This window comes from Dermochelys coriacea, chromosome 9 (genome assembly GCF_009764565.3).
Source record: "Dermochelys coriacea isolate rDerCor1 chromosome 9, rDerCor1.pri.v4, whole genome shotgun sequence".
NCBI classification, from domain to species: domain Eukaryota; kingdom Metazoa; phylum Chordata; order Testudines; family Dermochelyidae; genus Dermochelys; species Dermochelys coriacea.
Genome location: NC_050076.1, coordinates 11480115 through 11497324, shown reverse-complemented (window position 1 = coordinate 11497324; position 17210 = coordinate 11480115). Strand labels below are relative to the sequence as shown.

Here is a 17210-nt window from a genome sequence, read left to right as displayed (position 1 = left end):
TAACCTGTTACGTGAGACACTTCTGTGGAATGCAAGAACATATGAATGACATAGAGCGAACTCTGTGGAGTTTATGAACCTTTTGAATTGTTTTTTGGCTGTGTAGGGATTATAAATCTACTCTGCATTTTGAACTGTTTACTCCTGTAATTTTCATTGCATGAGTCTGGTGTTTTTTAAGGAAGATTCAGTTCAGATTTTCTGCCAGCTAAAGGCAAATCTGTGCTACTGCACAAATTAAGGATAAAAGAATACAATTATTGTCCTTGTGCAGCAATTGACTCTCTGCTGTTTTCTTTGGGCATCAGGGCCTCTGCAGACACAATGGGGTGCCCTTTTGATGGTATGGTTTGACTTTATTTTAACTTTAAGAATGTTTTCTCCTCTGTTCCTTTTATCTCTGTCTTTCATCCCCATTTTTACTCTTCCTCCCCCTTGCTCTCTCCCTATTCTATTCTCCCCTTTTCAAAAATTTTTATTAAGTGGCACATGAACCCCACAATATTTTTAACATGAGTTGAACTTTCAAGCTCAGGATGTTTGAATGGTTCAGAATTGGCTAAAAGGCATTTTCTCATTCCTGTAGTGTATGACCTCTGTCAACAGCAGCCCTGAAAGTTAGTGTCTGTTAAATAATGTATAAAAAACCCACCGATGTGCGTCAGCACTTACCCAGACAACAGAAACTCTTAATAATTTGAGAAACAGAACTGCTCAGCTTCACTGTTCTTATAAAGCTATATGACTCTGTACCCCTAAAGTGCTCAGCAATTTGCAAGACAAAGTACTTCACAAAGTGGTAGATTGGAGCTGATGAGATATGGGGGAGCATGTCCATTTCTGTAAAGAGTCTAATTTTCAAACTGGCCCCTACATGTGAGCATGTATGTTTGGCATATGCACCCACTCATATGCTCAGGATCCTACATTTGTGCACTCCAAGTAGACGTACACACGGAAAGGGGTTAGTGAGATGAGTGTCCAATTTGTGTGTGCCAATGGGTGCATGTGGAAATGTAGATGCTGGTTTGAAGATCTGGCAATAACAGATTCCCATGCACTAGAATCCTGATATTCGTATAGCCAAATTACAAGTGCACCTTTCAAGAGAGTTAATCATGTGGTTTTCATCAATGTTTTCCAAATTATTCACTCAATGGAATTTAGGGATCAAAGTCTAACACCACATTCTTCTCTTTTAAACACACATACAGGTAATTTCCTAATTTAGGTGAATGTCTGCACTTGATCTGTAAACTGCATTTATTCCAGATGCTGATCTTTGATCTTCATTACTTGTGGATCTGTCTATACACATAGTTTCTAGAGCAACATTTCTAGCAAATATTGTTGGTGTGTCAGACATGTCTCTACATAACTTAAAGTTTACCAGGTATAATACACTCCTGTATTTTCCACCGAATGCACCCGATGAAGTGAGCTGTAGCTCACGAAAGCTTATGCTCAAATAAATTTGTTAGTCTCTAAGGTGCCACAAGTACTCCTTTTCTTTTTTGCGAATACAGACTAACACGGCTGCTACTCTGAATACACTCCTAGTCATTGCCAGTGGGGAAAACCAGCTTGGATGCTTAGCTGATGCTTGTCCAAACTAATGTGAATATTTTAAGGCTTTCCTTCTTCTTTTTAATGATGTAACAGCCCCCAGAAATCATCTGTCCTGATCATCAAGTAGGCCTCTATCCTTTCTTCCCTCTTGCATTTAAGGATCCCAATGTAGGATCCAGCATCACAAAGAGCTTTTCTGCAGGGCTTTTGTAATGCTGAAGATATGTGCCCTGGTCAACAAAAAGCCCAACCAGAAGATTGTCAGAGCTTCCAGGTCAATGAGATCTTCCCAGGTGTGTTTGTGACATGCTAGGGTTCTTAGAAAAGTCCTACAGAATTTGATAGGAATGAAACTATAGGTTTCTAAAAATCTATAGGATTTAATAGTAAATGTCAATATTTCTGTAATTTTTTTAACCATCCTATAGAATAGGATTATAATATACCATTAAATTATGTGGGATGATTTTAAAATGTTATTACATTTTCTGGAATTTTACCTTAAAGGGAAATATGGAAGTTGAGGGTAGGGGAAGGAAGGGGATATTGACAGTCATGGGAATGGAGAGAGTCAAAATTGCCAGTTGGGAGGGATCTGCAGGTCTATTGGAGGGGCATAGGTTGATAGGAGAGGAGCTCAATGCTGAGGAGTTGGGAAAGGAAGTATTGCAGTGGAAATTTGGGGAAGCAGCTATGGCAATGTTGAGAATCAGAATGGGGAGAAAAGAGAGGATTCTAATCTGAGTGGTCCTGCTTTGAGCAGGGGGTTTGACTAGATGACCTCCTGAGGTCCCTTCCAACCCTGATATTCTATGATTCTATGGATCTGAGTTCAGGTGTGGTTTGGAGATAAGAGTTGAGAGATGTTGTTTTCCACCCCCACAGCTGACTGGTTCCCACACTCCAAGTCATTTCTTTGTTATTCTTACACCAAAGCAACTGTCATTCACTAGGATTATATTAGTGATGTGATGGAGGGGCAGCTCAGAAGCTCCTTGTTAAAATTCTGCTACCAAAATGAAGGAAGACTGAGGAGTATCTCTCCTACCACTGTCCTCTGCACTTAGTGTATTTCCAGCAAATGCACTTGATCTGTTTGCTAAGTCGTATTGCCTCTCTCCTGAATTTTGGGCATTTTTGTTTAGTTGGAAAAACAAATAGGTCTCTCATCTTCTTACTCTTTCCCTCTGTGACACATACACTGATTTCCTTAAGGATTAAAATCTTGTGGGAGCTCCTTATAATAAAGACTGCTCATTGGATCAACCTTCAGTTGAAGGATCTGGGCTCAAAACAGTCTAGCTAACACAACCATGATAAGTGTCTACTAATTCTTGCATCTTAATAAACACAGACTACATATGGCCCAGTAATACAACATATCAGCAACATAGTAATTATTTTGCGGTGGGGAAGGTATTTCATGACATATCAGACTCTTCAACTATAAGGAATCCCACACTCTGACTCTTTTGCCCTTGATAAGCTGGTATAGGAGTAGACTTCTGACTACACTGAGAAGTATGCCATGCAATTTGGTAAGGCCCCCTCTCTCACATTTTGTTTATATAATTTGCATTCCATTCCTGGCACATGTGTTGGGCCAAATCATGCTTGATCTAATTCCATTGACTTCAAAGTTACACCAGTGTTCTGAAACATTCATATCCATAGTAAAGTATTAATGATGATTTATGGTTCACAGACACCTTCCATCTGAGGCTCTCAGAATACTTTAAAACATTAATGAACTTAGCCTCATAACACCACTGAGGTAGAGATAGAGAAGTATTGCCCCCATAGTATAGATGAGAAAATAGAGAAAAAGAGAAATCAAGTGAGTTGACCAAGGTCATGCAATAATTTATGTGGCAGAACAGGAAGTATAACCCAGATCTTCTGAATTCCATTATTATGCTTTAACAACTAGACAACGCACTCTTATTACACTGTAGTATTATAGGATAATAGGGAGCTTGGCTTGTTTAGCCTAACTAAAAGAAGGTTGAGGGGAGATATGATTGCTCTCTATAAATATATCAGAGGGATAAATATAGGAGAGGGAGAGGAATTATTTAAGCTCAGTACCAATGTGGACACAAGAACAAATGGATATAAACTGGCCACCAGGAAGTTTACACTTGAAATTAGATGAAGGTTTCTAACCATCAGAGGAGTGAAGTTTTGGAATAACCTTCCAAGGGAAGCAGTGGGGGCAAAAGGTCTATCTGGCTTTAAGATTCTACTCGATAAGTTTATGGAGGAGATGGTATGATGGGATAATGTGATTTTGGTAATTAATTGATCTTTAAATATTCAGGGTAAATAGGCCTAATCCCCTGAGATCGGATATTAGATGGATGGAATCTGAGTTACCTAGGAAAGAATTTTCTGTAGTATCTGGCTGATGAATCTTGCCCATATGCTCAGGGTTTAGCTGATCGCCATATTTGGAGTCGGGAAGGAATTTTCCTCCAGGGCAGATTGGAGAGGCCCTGCAGGTTTTTCGTAGGAGTGGGTGGGTGAGATTCTGTGGCCTGCATTGTGCAGGAGGTCGGACTAGATGATCAGAATGGTCCCTTCTGACCTTAGTATCTATGTGTCTATATAACTGTATTATCCGCTCCAGTATTATGTATTTGCCAGTATTGCACAAACTACATTTATAGAGCAGTGTGTAATCATTAACTGGTTTTTTGAATCTCAACTCAGATAGTAGGTGCCACAATTCACAGTGTCCTGACAGCTACATTGTGCTTTCCAAAATCTCATTTAATTGAAACATAGTCTCAACTGAAAGATGTCTACAAACTTGTCTAGTGTGCTACTTCCTTATAGGCTTCACATCTGAGGAGGCTCAACAATAACATAAAATATTCCTTCTAAATTGAAATGAATTTCATGCACATTTATCTGAGTTATGCTATCAGACACTAGACTAGAAAAACTTGTTTTTCCTCTCGCAGGGACTTCTTTTCTCAAAAATGTGCTTGCTTTTGTTATTCCACTGTCATAATCATGACTGAGGGTGTGGATATTCATATTTTTGGGAAGGTCCTAGTAGTACAAATATCTGTCTAGAGGCAGACATCAGCCCCTCTAATGTACTGTATAACTTACTATCTTTAGCACCGATCTGAGATGAGAAATTAGCCCTTTGTAAAGAGAGTCTAGGTTCCTGATGTGGTGCTTTTGCCTTTCTCTGTCCCATTCAGTATACAACAGATGCAGTTTCATAGTGCACAGATGGAATCCACTGGTTTCCATTTTATGACTTGCTATCATTCACCATGTTCAGATACTCTTGTCAATCTTGCTATACTAACTGCCATAAGGTCCAGCAGGACTTTGACTTGTGGGGCTTGGAGAACTGCTATGGTTTGTGCCATCATTCCCATCTGCAAGTGTACAGTAATATTTTATATAGCTACCAAGTGCTTTTATAGAATTTACTCGTTTCCAGTTTTCTATCACTTGTCATTGCTGCATGATAGTGCTCCTTGACTCTACACTCTCTCGCTTCCTGACTTCTTATATTTTCCCCTCTGGTCACCTTCTTCACCCTTAACTTCAGCTTTACTCTCTCTGACCTAGGGACAACTTGGTGCCACCTGGCAGAGGGCATGGGGTGCATAGGGTAGTAGAGAGATCCCTTCGGTCAGATATATGCATAATACTTCACCAAAGGGTGGTATGTCAAATCTCTACTGAGAACCAGTAGCCCACTTGTCAGCATAATCGTTGCAAAATGTGTATACAGATAATATTTAAGAGTTTGTCTCTATACTGATATAGGTTCTTAAGGTCTTGGAGTTAAGACAGGTCACCAGGAGGTGACATACTTCAGAAAGGTTCCTTTTACTTATCTCCCTGTCTGGCTGTTTGTATATTGTATGTCTCACAATGTATGCCTATATGGATACTTAGCCAAGGCTAAATAAGAGACTGTGAAGTCTATAAGAAAGGAAATATACAGTGTGAAACAAATAGGAGGAGGCGATCTGTTTATGAATAAAGACATATATCTGGTATATCTTGGGGTACAAGAAAGCACACAGGATCCTTCACTTAGGAGGCAACTGACATTTGCTTGTCTCATTAAAAGGGTGTCACAGCCAATCTGGCTGTAAACTGTAGCAAGAATTTTGGGTGAGCAATATTCTCATGTCTGCTAGAGTATCTGCTTAATTAAGTCTAGGCTCTAAAATGCATGTTATAATTTTTTTGTATGTTACCATTTGTTTCTAATACTTCTACTTGAATTTCTGTTTTGTTAAATAAATATGTTTATAGTGAAACTAAATATAAGCGCTGCATGTTAAGTGGAGCAGTGACCTGAGGTGGAGCTGGTAAGCTGTGGTATACTGTTTCTTTGGAAGCAGTGTATCTGGAAGCAGTGAATCCGTGAATATTGCAAGTGTCCTGTGGACCAGGTTGATGCTTGAAGGGCTCGAGGGTGGGGTGTGCCAACCTGCAGAGTAACAGTGCGGTTTGAGATTTTTATAGGAGAGTGCTTGTGTTGCCAGGTGGCAGGTGGAGCTGAGGAGCTCACACAAACAAGGCTTCCTCATGCTAAGGGCAGGCAGCAGTGAGGTGCCTCTCAACCCTGGGAAGCGATGGACTCTTCTTGTACCATATTTCCCTGCATTTACTCCTCCCAGCCAACGGGAGCTGTTTTGGGCTGTAGTTACAAGAGCAGCCAGGTGGCCCCTCTACCTCCCCCCTGGCTGCTTTCTGGACCAGACTCCTGCTTGCTGACTTGCAGCCTGCATGGCACTCTGAGCTGTGGTGAGGGCTGGCTGAGGAGCAAGAGGATGCACTGGCTGCCTCAGTGACTTACCACCAGGGTAGGTGTGAGGCCAATGGAGGGTGACGGGGTGGGGTGGAGGGCTGGGGATGGGGCTCAGGGGGAACAGGATCTAGTGGCAATGGGCAGGGGTTGAGAGGATGGGGCCAGAGGCCAAACTGGGTGGGATAGGACCTGAACATGGCGAGCTGAATGGAGAGGGGGGCTAATGTGGAGGAGGGGCAGGACGAAGGACGTTGCTGTAACTCTCCCACTTAACGCTAGCCATCACCAGGCTCCCTCACTCACCCCAGACAACCCCCAGGCTGCTCCAGGCTCTACCCCCATCACCAACCCCTGGCTTTCCCACCCACACTCAACCACATCTCTCTCACCTTGTAGTGGCGCCCAGCCCAGATTCATTCCAGTACTCCTGCCCGGACTGCTCCAGCTCTCCCACTCCCAACAAAGCTTCATCCACAGGCCCATCCCATCCTGTAAAGACACCCCCTTAGATGCATTCCACTGACCCCTGCCACGCTCCATCCCTCCCAGCAAACTCCTCCAATTACTCCTGGCTCCTCCCTAAACCCAGGGAATATTTGCTGTCACCACTCCTGGGGACCTTGTGAGGGGAATCAGTGAAGCATCATCAATGACTGGAAATGTCACATACTGAGCTATATAAAACGGGCAGCTAGGCTGCCCTCTAAAAATATTCCCAGTACTGTTCTTTCTGTAGCTTTCGGTTCTTGCTTTTGATATAGGATCCTCTTGTGAGTCTAGTGGCATCAGATTTATATTTTGCAGTGCCTGATGAGAATGAAAAGGTGGCAGGATCTTGTATATCAAAACAATTGGCTTTACCTTACTGACAATGTACAGTTTACTGTAACTGCAATAAAAAAAGTTTTAAAACATCCAGGCAGCAACCAAACAAAAATATGGCTACAATAACGCACTGTTTGTTGAGGAAATGCTCAAATCTGAGAGTGCCTGAAGGCTTGTAGGTAGATGAACCTTGAGAACTTCCCATATCCACAGGTAAATTACCAGAGTAAAGACCAGCTTCTTATCAATAGTCAGATGTTTGGAGGTAGAAATGACGTTTAGCCTACACAATCTGCCTTTGATCAATGGCTACTACTATCTTATTTACCTTGTTCCCAAAACAACCAGAAATTACATCAGAGGTGAAATGGTGGCCACCAGTAATTTAGTGCTGACAGCAGATAGGGGTGTGTGTGTGTGTGTGTGTGCATGTATGTTTAGGATTCCAACAGATACAATAATGGACATTTAAATTCACGTGTCTAATGTAGTGTGTAACATATCTACTGTGCAAAGGTGTTTTGTTTCTGCTCTACGGTATCTCTTAACTCTTTCTTCCTTTCCAGACCTTGAAACTCCTTTTATATTCAAAGTAAATGTGCAGTGACAGTGAGTTGTTGGTTGTGTTGTAAGCTTTAAATGTTGAGATGTGTCCCCTTTTTAGTTATGTTGGCCACTTGCTTTAGATTCTCTCTACAGTGGAGTTTTTTTTCTCCAAGATGAATAGATGCATTCTGCTTCCTTTCAAACTGTTTTATATCAATATGAATTACACATTCTTTCATCTCTTCTCTTTTTATTCAGTGCCTGTGTCTTAATTGTAGAGCTTTGCATTTTCTGTAGAAGAAATCAAAACTCCAGAGGTGGTGTTTTTCTTCTTTATAATGAATTTGTACAGCCCAGAGAACATTTACTGAAATATCTGGTACATTTCTTTAGGAACTCTTAACTATGCTGTTGGCAAAGAGCTAGTGTTTTCGTTTGCACCATATAAGGTGCAAAGGTTCTTCAAACCTTCCGGTACTCACTTATCTAAATTCAGCAAAGATGAAGCCAGCTTCCTTTCATAGAATCATAGAATATCAGGGTTGGAAGGGACCTCAGGAGGTCATCTAGTCCAAGCCCCTACTCAAAGCAGGACCAATCCCCAACTAAATCATCCCAGCCAGAGCTTTGTCAAGCCTGACCTTAAAAACCTCTAAAAAGGAGATTCTACCACCTCCCTAGATAACCCATTCCAGTGCTTCACAACACTCCTAGTGAAAAAGTTTTTCCTAAAATCCAATCTAAACCTCCCCCACTGCAACTTGAGACCATTACTACTTGTTCTGTCATCTGGTATCACTGAGAACAATCTAGATACTTCCTCTTTGGAACCCCCTTTCAGGTAGTTGAAAGCAGCTATCAAATCCCCCCTTATTCTTCTCTTCTGCAGACTAAATAATCCCAGTCCTCTCAGCCTCTCCTCATACGTCACGTGCTCCAGCCCCCTAATCATTTTTGTTGCCTTCTGCTGGACTCTTTCCAATTTTTCCACATCCTTCTTGTAGTGTGGGGCCCAAAACTGGACACAGTACTCCAGATGAGGCCTCACCAATGCCAAATAAAGGGGAATGATCACGTCCCTCAATCTGCTGTCAATGCTCCTACTTATACAGCCCAAAATGCCATTAGCCTTCTTGGCAACAAGGGCACACTGTTGACTCATATCCAGCTTCTTGTCCACTGTAACCCCTGGGTCCTTTTCTGCAGAACTGCTGCCTAGCCACTCGGTCCCTTGTCTGTAGCGGTGCATGGGATTCTTCTGTCCTAAGTGCAGACTCTGCCTTTGTCCTTGTTGAACCTCATCGGATTTCTTTTGGCCCAATCCATTAATTTGTCTAAGTCCCTCTGTATCCTATCCCTACCCTCCAGCATATCTACCACTCCTCCCAGTTTAGTGTCATCCTCCCAGTTTAGTGTTTAAAGGAACTTTCATAGTTCCTTTAATTTCCTAAACTACCTGAGCTGATTCCTTAGTCCAGCAATCGAGTTTAGAACCTATGTTTGTAAACTTTACATTACAACTATTCTGTTCTTTGTGTTATGGAATCAACATACATAGATTTTCAGCGGTTGTAATGTTCCAAAAGGCTGTAGATTTTTCCGTTCTGGATCTTTCACAATGTTGCTAATACTGCAAGTGCATTCCTTAAACACAGGCACTTTTATCCTGTACTCATTCTAGCCCATGTACGGTATTTATAACCATATCACTGTAATTTCACCATTGGCGGAATAGCTTGTTCCTTCCCCCACGTGCAGGGCTGGAGTAGCCCCCACAGCATAGGGACTGGAACTAAGGGTTCTGACATATCTCCGGGCTTGAAGTGATTTCCATTTCATACAGCTTTTACAGTTTGGTTCAATGGCTCTCAGCACCCACAGTATACAAATTGTGGGGCTGGAGAGCTGGAACAGTGTGGTCCTTAAAAAAAAAAAAAAAGACAGGTCTTGTTTAAATTGGTTTCTATATCAATGTAATAGCATCTATAGAAATTTCTGTAAAAACCCATCGGGCTTGATTTTTCCACTGTCTTGTGCCTTGTGTTGTCATCTATACCTGAGCAAAATGAGTGTAAAGTATAGCATTTATAACAATGTTGACCATAGAATGAATAGAGACTATCCTTTCTATGGGTTTTCTTTTTAACCATCCTGTATAATTCTATAGCAGGAATATACTTTTCTGTTAAATTTTGTAGGGTTGTCATAGAAACTGATGGCAGGTTTGTCATTTTCTCTTAAATTGTACAGACCTTCTCCATAGGGGATATGGCTTTGCACAGGTATTGGCACTGGAAATGGTCATATGGCTAACTTAAAAGTTCTCTGTGGGTCTTTCTACTTGCACCATGCAACTCAGGTGACCAGTAGCACAATGCAAATAGCAAGTTAGAAATAAGAAATACTCAAAGCAATAGCCATAATAAATAGTTTGCAATAACCCAGAGACTGAATTATGTTTGCATAAAGTATTTGTTATTTAAAATAAATCAACAAACAAATCTGTAAAAATTGATTCCTATTCACAGATAACTCATGAACAGAAAAAGGGGCTAAATTAATCTAATATATTATTTGCTGCATATAGCTTTCTCAGATCTTTTTATGACAAAACGACATTTTTAAACATAATTATATTGTTTCATAACATTCTATTTTTATCTCTTCCTTTTTTGTTAAATGGAGTCCCATACAAAGATATATTATAAATGACTTAAAGTCTCATTATTTCCCTTGGTAAAGTAAAATTAAGTTGTGTGACAGAAAAGTCTGTTTAATTTGTGATAGAAAAGTCTGTTTAACTTTAGGCAGGCAGGCAACATTTTAAACTATGTTGTCAAGGCAACTTTTTTTTATTATTCTCATGAGAATGTTTGTGCTGAAATCATACATACTTGTCTAAAACAATAATACTAAAATAAGTTTAATAGTATTTAACTTAGAGATACAAAGTAGGATCAGTTAATATTTATGCCTAACATACACTTGCATATTTTGTTTTCACAACATTTTAAAGTTATATAGCTTATGCTATGTGGCTAATATTAGATGAAACAATATAAAGGGGAAAATTAATTTAATTAAATTTTTAATGTGTTGCTACTGGTAGATAACTTAAAAACAGATGGGACTACATAGCTTTGAAATACTAAATTCATTAATAGCATCTTCTATATGTCATTAGTCCTTTAAAACATCATATACAAATAAGTATTGAGCATATTGCAAAGGTCTGTTATATGAGTCCAATGCTACTCCCACTGAAATAGTGGCAAAATTACCACTGACTCTAAAGAGAACAGATTTGGCCACTTCAAGACAACTTTTGTTCTGTAGGATTATGTAAATGGGTCTGATTGTAGTGTGAAAACAATCCCAGTACTGTAATGCTATTAATTCCAATGGAGTTATTCCTGATTTACACCAACGTAAGAGAAGAGACTCCATCCCAATATAACTAGTCTTACTGACTTTAATTTTTGCCATTCTACATAGTGCCACTTAATAATGTATATTAATTAAATACTTCCATAGTGGTATGGTTTCCTTTGTACAAGGGATGCTACAAATCATTCTGCAAATCTAAAAGTTAAGACGCTCATAAGAGGTTCTGAGTTATCCAGAACAGCTGGGATTGCTCAGATTTTAAATAGAAAACTATGATTATGTGCCAGATTCTTCCTGGTGAGCCATGTACATACACCAGGAAACCTATCAGTAGCAGTTTGAGTCTATAGTTGAAGCGGACAACCCTAAGTATCTTTCCTCCAAAAAGACACACAGAAACCATCTGACAGATTTCAGAGTAGCAGCCATGTTAGTCTGTATTCGCAAAAAGAAAAGGAGTACTTGTGGCACCTTAGAGACTAACAAATTTATTTGAGCATAAGCTTTCGTGAGCTACAGCTCACTTCATCGGATGCATGAAGTGAGCTGTAGCTCACGAAAGCTTATGCTCAAATAAATTTGTTAGTCTCTAAGGTGCCACAAGCACTCCTTTTCTTTTTGAGAAACCATCTGGCAAGTCACCTGGGGGTGACAACATGGAAAGGCATAATGGGACAGCCACAGAGAAAGTGGGTGTGGTCTACATATAAATCCAAGAACATATACAAAGATGACTAGACAAGCAATGATGTCTATGTGTAGTTTTGTCCAAAAAGTTCTTCCTACTCTTAGTGGTAATAGAATGCCCCATTAGAGGACGGTGCAGAGGGCTATTCTCAGAGGAAATAAGGAAATCACATACTAATGTTGCTTATAGAGTATGAATAATATGTGGTGCGTGCCCTTTTAAGAAGTGGGGAAGGATATTTCACTTTCCTCATATGAACTAGAATGTGGCCTTATGGGTGCTATTCAGCAAAAATTTAGAAATCTGTGATTTTGTTGTTCCAGGATCAACCTATCCTTCCGAATTCAAAATTTTCTCCACTTCCTGTGCATTGTATAACAATGGAAAGGTTCAGCTCTGCAGAGCATGTATCAGCAAGAGTCTCTTCAAGGCTCTGTATGGGCTCAATCTCACACCCATTTGAAGTCTATGGAAGTGTTGCCTGTGAGTTCCCAGGAACAGGATCATACCTTATATGAACAGCAGACAGGGGACAGTGGGGGAACCACTAAGGCTTTCTTTGGTTATACAGGTCAGGTTTTGGCCTTTTGGCATTAGATATTATGTTATCTCTAGTTTTATGCTGAACTTCCATAGGTTTATTTGTGCAAAAGTCTGCATATGTGTTTCAGCTGTATGTTGCACTCTGACAATAAAATGATACAGAGCTGTGTCTCTGCAAAACTTGCATGAACTACATCTGCATACCTCATGTGCTTTAGTTATGAATACAATGGAGCGATTATTTTTCAACAAATAATTTGCCATTTTTTTCTTGTTGGCAAATTGTTCACAAAGAGTCTGTGACATAAACAAACTAGGGAGATACAACCTACATGGAGCTACTATAAGGTGGATGCATAACTGGTTGGAAAATTGTTCCCAGAGAATAGTTATCAGTGGTTCACAGTCATGATGGAAGGGCATAATGATTGGGTGTTCTGGGTCTGGTTCTGTTCAATATCTTCATCAATGGTTTAGATAATGGCATAGAGAGTACACTTTTAAAGTTTGCGGATGATACAAGCTGGGAGGGGTTGCAAGTGCTTTGGAGGATAGAATTAAAATTCAAAATGATCGGGACAAACTGGAGAAATAGTCTGAAGTAAATAGGATGAAATTCAATAAGGACAAATGCAAAGTACTCCAATTAGGAAGGAAAAATCAGTTGCACACATACAAAATGGGAAATGACTGCCTACGAAGGAGGACTGCGGAAAGGGATCTGGGAGTCATAGTGGACCACAAGCTAAATGTGAGTCAAGAGTGTAACACTGTTGCAAAAAAAGCAAACATCAGTCTGGGATGTATTAGCAGGAGTATTGTAAGCAAGACACGAGAAGTAATTCTTCCGCTCTACTCCATGCTGATTAGGCCTCAACTGGAGTATTGTGTCCATTTCTGGGTGCCACATTTCAGGAAAGATGTGAACAAATTGGAGAAAGTCCAGAGAGGAGTAACAAAAATGATAAAAAGTCTAGAAAACATGATCTATGAGGGAAGATTGAAAAAACTGGGTTTGTTTAGACTGGAGAAGAGAAAACTGAGAGGGGACATAATAACAGTTTTCAAGTACATAAAAGGTTGTTACAAAGAAGAGGGAGAAAAATTGTTCTTCTTAACCTCTGAGAATAGGCCAAGAAGCAATGGGCTTAAATTGCAGCACAGGCAGTTTAGGTTGGACATTAGGAAAAACTTCCTGTCAGAGTGGTTAAGCACTGGAATAAATTGTCTGGGGAGGTTATGGAATCTCCATCATTGGAGATTGTTAAGGGCAGGTTAGACAAACACTTGTCAGGGATGGTCTAGATAATACTTAGTCCTGCCTTGAGTGCAGGGGACTGGACATGATGATCTCTCGAAGTCCCTTCCAGATCTATGACTGTTACATTTATTCACTGTTCAAAACCATCAGTGAATTTCCTCAAAAAATAATTCTAGATCTGTAGATTGTTCATAAACACTTGACTGTGACTATTGAAAAATTGCATTGTATTGATTAGTTAATCATATGGTATTGATTCCGTTCCCTGATTGGGTGAATTAAACTGCCAGTTCAGTAAAGCACTTAGGGTAGGCCTCAAAGCGCTTAAGCGTGTGCTTAACTTCCCTATTCAGCAAAACACTTCATTGCATTCTTAACATTAAGCACGTGTTGAAGTGCTTTGCTGAATCAGGGCCTAAATCTCTAACTGACCTAGAGTGAATTGTGAGTCTGACTGTTGACTGTACAATTCAAAATGTGTCTTTCAATGAATATTTGAGTGTAAAATGAACTTTTCATGGTTATTCCTGCTAGTAAATAACTCTCAAGTGCTCAAATGTTTCTAAAAAGTGAACACACAAAACTTGCAAAGAGGATCAATAGAAATTTACTTTTGAATTCACATGAATTTTCCTATAAACAATTTTCTCCATTATTCACTCAGCTGCAGTCAGTAATATATGATTTTCTGTAAATATATTACATATCTCTCTCCCCTTTTCTAGCTTCCATGAATAACAATGCACTTTTAAAAAAATTGTCTTCTCTCTCTGTTTGAACCTTCTTACCAAGAGACAAGGAGACAGTAAAATAAAATGGAGACACATTCTACCAAATCCCATTAACACTAAAATCCTACTCTCTGCATTGATACTTGATATATTAAATTTGGATACTTCTGAATGCCTTCTTATGCCAATAAAGGGACTTTCACTGAAAAAACTGAGATAGACTCACAGAAAGTAGAGACTGAAAAGACCTGTTAAATCATCTAGTGTATCCTACTGCTAGTGTAGTATGTTTCTTAATGTTGAGACAATGGGCCAGATTCGCAGGTGGTGTAAATCAGCATAGCTATGCTAATACATAGCAGCTGAGGATCTGCGATTATATTTGATTTTGTAACTTATGGTAAAGTGATATTTGCTGTATTCATGAATTTGAAAAAAAATATTTCAAATGTACAGTGATTATTTCTCTCAACAAATACGAGGAGAGGTTGGATAGGAGCATAAAAATAATTGAACGTGAATATGTGTCCAGCTTGTGCTCCAGTGAATGTATATGGTATTTTCCAGGGAGAACAGGAGAGAGGGAGCTTCCTTGAAGCTTTACTTAAAGCACCTTCACACGTTATAACTGGCAATTTCTCACAAAATCCAGGGACTGTATGTTTCATATCTATATTGTAGACGCCACTGATCTCATCTGAGTTTTCTTCACAAATCAAGCATGGTAAGTCCTAGTTTCACTGAGTACTTTGTCCATTATGAAAACAAATGGGTCTATTTAAGTAGTAATTGCATGTATTCTGAAAGCTATTTCACATGCAAAGTTCCCAGAGTTCAATGGGAGTTGCACAGGAGATGGGCTGCAAGACCAGGCTCGTAATGACATCTTGAGATAACCATTACAGTTACAAAAAATACACAGCTACACAGTATTCTTCAATGCTGATTCTGTGTGACAAGTAGATGATCTTTGAAAGACTAGACCTTACCCTTTTGACCTAAATTTGACCTGACTTGGAAAGTTTGGCCAGTGGTAATTAGTAATTATTTCCATTTGATATACATCTTATATCCCGTGAGCTGCAGCCACATCCATCTCTCTCATCATGTGAAGAATCAGGACAAATACCTGTATACCATTAGTAGAGGCCGAATGTATATTGCCATATAGCAACACAGTATTCTGAATGAATGATCTGAACAAGAGGTTTGCACAGAGACTTTAAAGACACAAGAATCTTAAAACAGCAACACATCCAGAAAGTTAGGATACAAATGATAAATATGATATGGTCATATACTGTACATAACACATACATGATGCAGAGGTGGCTATGGAAAATACTCACTTTTTTCACTTGATTCTGCTTCTTTTTGGCTTGTGCACCCCAATTGTGCATAACAGGGAAGTAGGTGTGTGTAGTAGAAAAAATTACACTGACTAATAAACACAAGCATTTTACTTAGAAAAACAGTCACAAACTACTGCTGAATGAATTTGACAAACAACCAATACAAATAGTGCATCAAACATGTTATGAACCTGGGATGAAATCCTGGCCCCATTGAAGTCAATGGGAGTTTTGCCATTCACTTCAAGGGGCCCAGGGTTTCACCCCTGGTTTCAATATTTGTGATTCATAAACTGGTTAGTGTAAAATTGGAATATGATGCATTAAACAAAGCATCCTATTTCCTCATGCAATCATGTTTTAACTAATACAGTACATCACAAGTATAATACAACATTTGACAGAGGTTTAGGAGGAAATTGACAGATATGTTTTCCAATGTACAGGAAAGTATTAATGATAAAAAATTCTATTATTAATTAATGGACTTAGTGTAATACATTTTATACCGGCTATAAGGTAAGCTTGTGCTGGCATTTTACAAGTCACATATTATTTTTAAACATAAATATCTATTACCCTACAGTAGAAAAAAGGTTTTTGGATTTTGTTGAAGATTATTTTTATATAAGAAAAGCCATGTGATGTATGACATCAAACCTATTGTTGAATTTGAATAATCTTGTGTTCTTGTATGTTAAACAGTAAGCATCAAACCAAGTAATTATATTAAATTCTATTACTAAATATGTTGCTGGGGAAAATTTGCTAAATTTAAGGCAAAGATGCTGGTTATCCACAGGATTTTTTTTTAATTATCCAATTCAGATGTATTATACATTTTGTGTCATTTTCATTACTTATAGTCTACCACCTATCAAGTTTCAGGTAATGGACCTGTATTCTTGTATTTACTGGCTTTACAAAGATGAAAACAATGAAGTATGTAAAATAATCTAATTTGAAATATGAGTTAAATTCTAGTGAAAACTTAAGGGATTTTATGTATTTATAAATGATACCACTATCAAGTGGTTGTTATATATGATTTTATATATACATACTGAACGTATGAATGTGTGTGTATATATATATATATATATATATATTACGATAGGTAAATATTGACAGCATGAATAATATTTGACCCTTTAAAATCAATTTAAAATACTCTACTGGTAACTGACATATGTATATTGTGCTTACTACAAATCATTTGTTCGAAAATTTGCATTTTTTTGTTCAAAAGCTCTGAATCACAAGCAGTTAATTTATTTGCCATAAGCTATTATTTTCTATATTACGTTATGATGACACAAAACTTAATTTTGTATAAAATATTTTCTCAAGGGTCAAGCTCAAGCAGAATTACTAAAACTAATATACACCAATTGAAAACCTAAACAATGAATGAATTTCTCCCCATTTCCTTTTTTTTATATGTGGCATTTTATAATAGCTTTTTCTTTTGGGAAAACTATAATTGCCTGTTAAGTTTTGACTCAAGAATGTTAAT

General features: G+C 38.7%; 1 protein-coding gene across 3 annotated transcripts in view; it reads right to left on the bottom strand.

Annotated features, from left to right (window-relative positions):
• PEX5L (peroxisomal biogenesis factor 5 like) overlaps positions 1 to 17210 on the bottom strand; it is a 162082-nt gene that overhangs the window by 58179 nt on the left and 86693 nt on the right. The window lies entirely within an intron of this gene.